The following is an 8,458-nucleotide window of genomic DNA, read 5'->3' as shown; positions in this document are numbered from 1 at the left end:
AATTTGAACTTGTCCCAGAGGTGAACCTTGGGGATCTTTAACTTCTCATCAATAGAAAACATGACTGATCATTTGTGGCCAGTAGGATATCTCTACTTTTATCAAAATCATATTTGTACTCCAAGAAGGGGATTGTTGAATATTTGGAATCAGGTGTATTAGATTCCACCTCAGTAACTATCTTGTGTTGGCCTTCTATTTCTATCATCTACAAGTACCATAGCTAATAAGTGCATGTCTCACCATCATGATATATGGTAAGCTGAAAAGAACACATCACTTCATTCTTAGGGGGAGCTTCTATCTACAATCTATTTTGCAAACCAAGTAACTGATAAGTGATTTTATTTTTTTGTTGTCTAGGATAGTTATTTCACCTTGTTTGATTTTGATACTAGTTTGGATAAAAGTTAAGCCTGGTTTGTTGTCTCTTCAGGGTGATAACATCATTTACCAATCTTTGTACCATGGGGTTTGTACTTGTAGATGCCTAATTACTAGGGTTTTGTACATCTCTTCTCCATTTACCTACAATTATTAGGTCATCCTCTAATTCAATGGACATTGTTTGAGCAACTACTAAATCAGTAGGTACATGTCTCCTAATTTGAAAAGATATGTCAGGGGAATGGCTCCAAAGAAGAATCCCTTTTGATTTCCATTGTTGGGTCTTGAGGCAAAAGGTATTCTTTGGAGAATTTTATTGTATTTGGCTAAAAATTCCCTCATAGGCTCATGCATTTCCTTCTTTAGTTGTGTCAATTGTATGAGGAGAGAGTTCTCATCACTGGGGGTTTTGAAGCGAGCCTCAAAGTCTTGGATCATGGTAGCCCAATTTGTAATGGAAGCATTTGGAAGATAGGTGAACCAGTGAACAATGACCAAAATCTTCAATGGGAACATCTATAGTTCCACATGCCACTTTGAAGAAACTCAGGTGATCTTCAACTAGGGCTTTACCATAGGCAAGAAATCCCTAACACCTTTGGGCATGGCTCCAAGATTCATTGCAATTTGGAGAGGTTCATTCTATTGACCCTAGATAGCCATGTTTGGATTCACAGCATCCAAGGGTTGGATATTTAGAAAAGGAGGAGCAACTATTCTAGGGATAACAAGGGCTTGGAGAGTTGGGGAATGAAGTATTGATGGGGGAGGAGAGGTAGGTCAACTAACCAATTGGATTTTTTTTCATCTTCTTAGAGTATGATCAGGTTTGAAATCGATCTATCATAGGGCTTCAAAGTCATCATCAATTAGACCTTTGAATTTGTCTGTCTTGGTATATCTCCTTTCAACTAGCTCTTTCTCCCTTTGTTTTTCTCAATTCCTCATCAATCGTTGGGTTGTCTTATTTAACACAATAGCTTCTTGAACTACAGGAACCCCTCTCAGTTGTTTGTCAAATTCTTCCCCCGCTCTAGGAGTCTAGCAACTTGTGAGTATTATGTTAGAAATTCTTTAGAATAACTAAGAGGGGGGTTGAATTAGTTATTCAAGGTCCAAATGTACCAATAAAAATTTATTTACTTCAGCTTAGTGAACCCATTAACCATTCATTCATCCAAGCTAACCATTCAAACTTGCAAGTTATTGATAAATCAATATGAGGTAATGAAACATGAAAGATCAACACACGTAACATAGTGATTTAACGTGGAAACCCAATTTGGGAAAAACCACTAGTAACATGCTACTTATTTCTCATTCGACTAAAGTGATGCCTTGTGACAGTCCAACCCTATTAAAGGTTGCAATACACATTGTTAAGTGTGACCTGGTTAAAGGATTTCAATCACCCTGTTAGAAGTGAGCTTGGTTAAAGGACTTTAGGTCATTCACTTGGAATGCCACCCTATTAAAGGATTTTCTAATGACTATTAAGTCAAACTTGGTAGAAAAGATGTTATCCTAACTGATACAATTGCTAGAGAGTAACAATAAGGGCTTTTAATCTGACACAACTTACAACATAGCTTATAGATTTCAGATCTCAATTCAGTTCTCAATTCTACTTGGCTTTCAATCTTTGTAACTCTGACAACTTGTTCACTCTTCAAGCTTTTGTCTCCTTAAGCCTTCATTCTTGTTGTGCCAATGTAGTCACTCCTATGGTCACTTGACGAAGCAGAGTCTTTGTTCTTTGTTCCTCCTTGATCTTTTCTAACCTTCTCAATGTATTCTCCTTGACACCACACACTCCAACCACTTTGCTTCATGACCAGCCATTCCTTAAGTAGGAAATTAGAATACTTTTCCTACTCTATTTTCCATCATCCAAATTAGGGTTTGGATGGATTAGGTAGGATACAATGTATCTACCCCTTATCTTGTTTCTTCTAGAAGCTTCTCCTATAATCCATTTGAAATCGCCTAAAAATGGTTAACCTCAAATTTTGTACCACCATCTCATCATCCTTATCTTCCACTTGATTCAAAAAATTCAAGATAACAAACTTTTCGGCTTAGATTTGGAAAATATTTGACTTTTCAAATAATGCAACACCTTAGAACTATTATCCTTCTGAGCTTGACACATACTATGATGCTCAACACCTATTGTTTTTTCACTCAACATCATTTACAATTTACTGATGCTCGGCACCCATTGCATTTTTCTTGGCACTAACTATGTTACTTATGTTACTTGGCACACACTAGAATTTTCTTTTACTCAGCACCAATTGATATTTTGCTCAGCATGAACTAACTTTTCTCAGCACCCACTATCAACTTTGGTCAAGCTTTGCAGACAATCTTTGTATAACCTATTTTTAAATGTCCCTTCTCTAGTTTTATATGATATTTCAAGCCTCTAATCAAATCTTTAAGATCAAACAACCAATCTTTCAAAGATCCACCAATTTCTCAATAAACCCCAAATCGAGTATGCCGAAAATAGTGCCAAAAACTTCACAGCTTCACATATTATTAGTAAATCTGGAAGTGGACATTTTTAAAGAAATTTCAGCTGAAATAACAGCCTACAAAATGACATTTTCAGATCTGTATAACATTTACACAACAGCTCCCAAATGGAGGATAAAAACAATGCTCATCGAGCTCCCGGAAACAACATAGAATAGCTCGAAAACACAACAAAAACACTAATAATCTATCACAGAATTATAATCATGACCAAATAAATATATTCAGACCTATTTTAACATCTAAAAGTCTGAAATACATCAGCAACCAAAACTGATATGAAATACTCAACCAGAAACACCAAACTCTTACGAAAAACACACTCGAAAAATCACAAATCTGCACTGTTCAGCACAAAGGCAAACTCTGTATGAGAATGCACATGGAATGGCTTTAGAATACCATCCTTAGCCTTCCTAGAAACCTAAAAACTCATGTTCTTGGGTCTCCTTCTCCACAGGTTTGGCAGCCTCTGAAGAATAACAAAGAAATGAGCAAAAATCAAGTTCTGGAATGAGCCCAAAATGCCTCCAAACCCCTTAAAAGAGGGCATAACCCTAACTCACATCCAAGAGGGGTTAATAAAAAATATTTTAATAATAATAATTCATTTATTAGTCCATTATATTCCAAAGATTATCCCCTTTTTCCGAAACTTCACCTTTTTGGGCCTGCCTGCCTTAACAAAGATTATTATTTTTAATTATTCGAAAAGGGGACATGATAAGTCCTCCCCTTCCAAATATTTCTTGTCCTCAAGAAATGGCTGAAAAATAAACCAATCAATCCACCTGGATCCCAAATGTAGTCATGAACTATACTATTGTCAATTAACACAGGCTCCTGCAATATCCTCTGCAATATAACCAAGAGGAGTCCATAATCAAACTGACAATTACTGCTCAACCAAACTCCAAAGTCACAACTTCTACAGTCAGAAACCCATGAGACACAAACTCTTAGAACATCAAAACCCAAGTAAAGTGGACAAATCAAACTGCCAACATAGTAAATACCATCAATGCATCCCACTAGCTTATACGAAATGTACAATCCAACTCTGCAACAATGGTGAACACTCCCGAATGAAACTGTACCAAGTATGGAGAATTCACACACTGTACAACTCTTGCAGTTGACACAACTCTTCAGATCACCGACCACTATCTCATAACCATAACTCCCATGCACCCCTAATGGTGAAAAGCCATCACAAGATAAACAACAAGAAATGAAATCCAAACCAAATTTGCCTGCCATCAACTCCTCAACACAAGGATCAAATGCTAACTGATGTACATACCCTGCAATATAATGTTGATAAAAAAAACCAACCTCAGTCAACAGCTCACCATGAACAAGTGATACAACCCACTGTGACTAATCACTAGCTAAGTCAAGAGATGTCATAGCCAAAGGAGTAGAATCAATAACAACATTCGTTGAAGCATCACTCCAAAACTCCTTCTCTAAGTCATGTATTATCAAGCTATCAACTACAGAACCTATCACAATGTCATGCCCATCACAACTCTCATCTCGAGGCATCAAACTATCCCATAATTGATGATAAGCACTAGGAACCAAAGTACATCTCTGTGTCATCATCTCATTAACATGGTCATCAAAGGTGAATTGATGAGAATACCTCACAATGTAATGTTGATAGAATGCGCCAATCTCAGTCAGTGGCTCAGACTGCAATCCAAATGTAACTAACTGGAATCGATCACTAACCAAGTTGGAACTGACTAATACCTCTGAAGACATCGCCAAGGGAGTAGTATCACTAGTAGGAACCATGCCAACTGTCAACTCACCAACATCACACATGGTCTTTGATGCAACATCTCTAGTCTTCATGCCATTAGTACTAGAGGTCACTACCATGTCAGACATACCACAACAATCTGTTGCAGCACCCAACTCAACTGAACCTGAATTTAGTGGGGATGAACCCAATATGCCAATGTTAGTATCAAGGATGGATGCATCCTCATCTCCACTATCTTTGAAAATCTCAACCATGGACATCCTCAAATCACCAGACACCATAGCTTGTGACTGTACAGAATCTGGTAAAGACTGTAGTTGCTCTAACTCCATGGTCACCTTAGCCAAATGAAACTATGACTCCTTGAAAGCCAACTATGTACTCTCAAGAATCTCAGAAGTTACCTCAAGCTGCTGAGTAAGCTCACTCACCTCATCTTCCTTGGCCAAAAATGCATCGTATTCTGTACTGCCCCACTCCATAAGATAATCTCTATCAGCTACCAACTGCATATAATATTGTCTCAGAATCCAAAAAGCCTCCCATAAAGAGTGGAACTCTATCAAGGAAAGATAACTGCCTCCTTGCTCATCACTAGTAGGAGAACCTCATCCATAAACTGCTAACAATTGACAAACAAAATCAAAATGTTGACAAGAAATACTAATATCTCACTCACTAACTCTCAACTGACTAGACACATGATGGCACTGACTAGACTGTATCCTACAAACCTCCTCTGACGCACTATCTAAAGGAGTATCCTCAAGGTTAGTGGTCTCTAAAGTATTACCATCCATATCATGTGAATCAACTCCAAAGCTCATATCAACATACAGAGTATCAAAAACTATAGCACTGCTATCCAACTCCTCTATACCAAAAGAAACCACCAAGGAAACTAAGTCTTCAAAACTACCCACTGCCTCCTCCTGGATGTCATCAATGCCAATATGATCCTGGGACTCATCTGTACACACTGCCAAATATGAAAGATCATCAACACATTCTAGAAAAAATGGTCAACTGGATATATGAACAAAGCCCAACACCGGTGTATAAAAACTAATACCAACATCGAATAAGCTCCTGGCACAAGAAAAGACAACACTGTGCAATCTGCTAATCAAATCCATGATATCACCCAAACAATCATTGCTACCAAAAAGTGTTAAAGATTTCCAGTCAACTGAGTCCCAAATGCCAATATAAAAATCTCAAGTCCATATCCGTAAACTATAATCAACTGGTAACTCAAGAAAACTCCTCACTTGAGTAATATGACCAATACCAACTAACTCCACATACCTGTCTGACATTGTCCCTGTATCCTAGATGTGAATGCAAGATGAACTCGCAACATTATCAATGACCACATATGATCTACCATTCGCAGAAAGCTGAGTATCAAGAGTGCAAGATGAAACTAAACTCAACTCCATGCCATGCTTATCCCCATGTCTCTTCCAGTCTTGTAATGTCAATGGAGTATTCACCAAAGAAGCTTGAGTGTCCTCAAGCTCGTGAGAAAGCCTGTCAACTTCCTCCTCCTTCCTCCTCAAGGCATTTGAATAGTCTCTGACAAGGCTAAGAAGATGGTCACGATTTGATAGAGGATGTAAATAACTCAACTTCATCATTCCCATTCCTTCCCTAATCGCCTATAAGTCAACACAAGAAGACTTTGCCTGAACTCCCTTATGTCTACCCTGTAACTGAATCATCTAAATGTGATCCTCTATCATATCTCGCATCCTATCATGATGAGATAATGAAGTCACAATACTATCTTTTTTCACCTTTAGCTGGCTGGACAAATCATGTGAAGTACTACCTGCCTCAACCTCATGTGACGAAGCATCTAACTGTGCCTGGTACTCTTTCTCAGCAAAGTCATGAATGTTCAATGTCTGCTCATCTCTACCAGGTATCTCACCATCATGCACAAAAACATCCTCATAATCATCATCTAAACCCACTACCTCCTATGGCAGAGTAGAATCTGAGACCTCTACCTGGCTATAAGCTAGTTTCTCAAAATCTTCATGAAAGTTCTTGGTAATTGTGTCATCTACCCTGTGAGAAAATTTGCCAAATAGAAATCTAGTCAACTTATCCACCTTAGCTGGGTCAAACAATATGTCATTCATCATACGGTGGTGCTCAACCAACTGTTCAGACATGTCATGGCTTATTTTCCTAAGTTTATCTCGAATGTCTAAATAACCATCCTTTCTACTATTCTGACTCTGGATATCAATTGTCCAAGATCGTTTCCTCTAAGACTTTGTACTATACCTATCCATTCTAGATAAAGTAGAGTGTAACCCCAATAGGTTATAACTTCTTCAAACACCAAGAACTAACATGCAAATGATTAGAAGTAGCATGCAACCATAGATTTTGACATGCAACTGATTAGAAGCAACATGCAACCACCAAATTCACCAAGAACTAACATGCAAAGGATTAGAAGTACCATGCAACCATAAATTTTGACATGCAGCTGATTAGAAGCAACATGAAACCACAAAATTCACCAAGAGCTAACATGCAAATGGTTGGAAGTAGCATGCAACCATAAATTTTGACATGCAGCTGATTAGAAGCAACATGCAACCATAAATTATGACATGCAAGATTTGGGTAGTTGTCAAAACTGACATGCAAACTTTTACAAACCCTCAGGCTGGCAAGATCATAGCTTTGATACCACTAAAATGTCCCTTCTCTAGTTTTATATGATATTTCAAGCCTCTAATCAAATCTTTAAGATCAAACAACCAATCTTTCAAAGATCCACCAATTTTTCAATAAACCCCAAATCGGGGATGCCAGAAATAGTGCCAAAAATTTCACAGCTTCACATATTATTAGTAAATCTGGAAGTGGACATTTTTATAGAAATTTCGGCAGCATAACAGCCTAAAAAATGATATTTTCAGATCTGTATGACATTTACACTACAGCTCCCAAACGGAGGATAAAAACAATGCTCATCGGGCTCCCGGAAACAACATGGAATAGCCCGGAAACACCACAAAAACACTAATAATCTATCACATAATTATAATCATTGACCAAATACATATATTCAGCTCTATTTTAACATCTAAAAGTCTGAAATACAGTAGCAACCCAAACTGATATGAAATACTCAACCGGAAACACCAAACTCTTACAAAAAACACACCTGAAAAACCACAAATCTGCACTGTTCAGCACAAAGGCAAACTCTGCATGAGCATGCACATGGAATATATTTAGACTCCCATCCTTAGCCTTCCTAGAAACCTAAAAACTCTCATTCTTGGGTCTCCTTCTCCACAGGTTTGGCAGCCTCTGAAGAATAACAAAGAAATGAGCAAAAATCAAGTTCTGGAATGAGCCCAAAATGCCTCCAAACCCCTTAAAAGAGGGCATAACCCTAACTCACGTCCAAGAGGGGTTAATAAAACATATTTTAATAATAATAATTCATTTATTAGTCCATTAGCTTCCAAAGATTATCCCCTTTTTCTGAAACTTCACCTTCTTAGGCCTGCCTGCCTTAGCAAAGATTATTATTTTTAATTATTTTAAAAGGGGACATGACATATTCTCTAAAGTTTCTAAGTGTAGCCAACCTTTGTATCTTCAAATGTATTATCTATACATTATTTCACCATTTTCTTAACTAATCATTGTACTTCATTACATAATCATAACTCAACCTTTCCTCTAGGTGCTATTGTTACATCTTATTGATTAAATCCT

Source organism: Cupressus sempervirens, chromosome 9 (genome assembly GCF_028749045.1).
Source record: "Cupressus sempervirens isolate cs-2001-9-10 chromosome 9, ASM2874904v1, whole genome shotgun sequence".
In the NCBI taxonomy this organism is placed as follows: domain Eukaryota; kingdom Viridiplantae; phylum Streptophyta; class Pinopsida; order Cupressales; family Cupressaceae; genus Cupressus; species Cupressus sempervirens.
Note: the sequence above shows the minus strand (reverse complement) of the source record.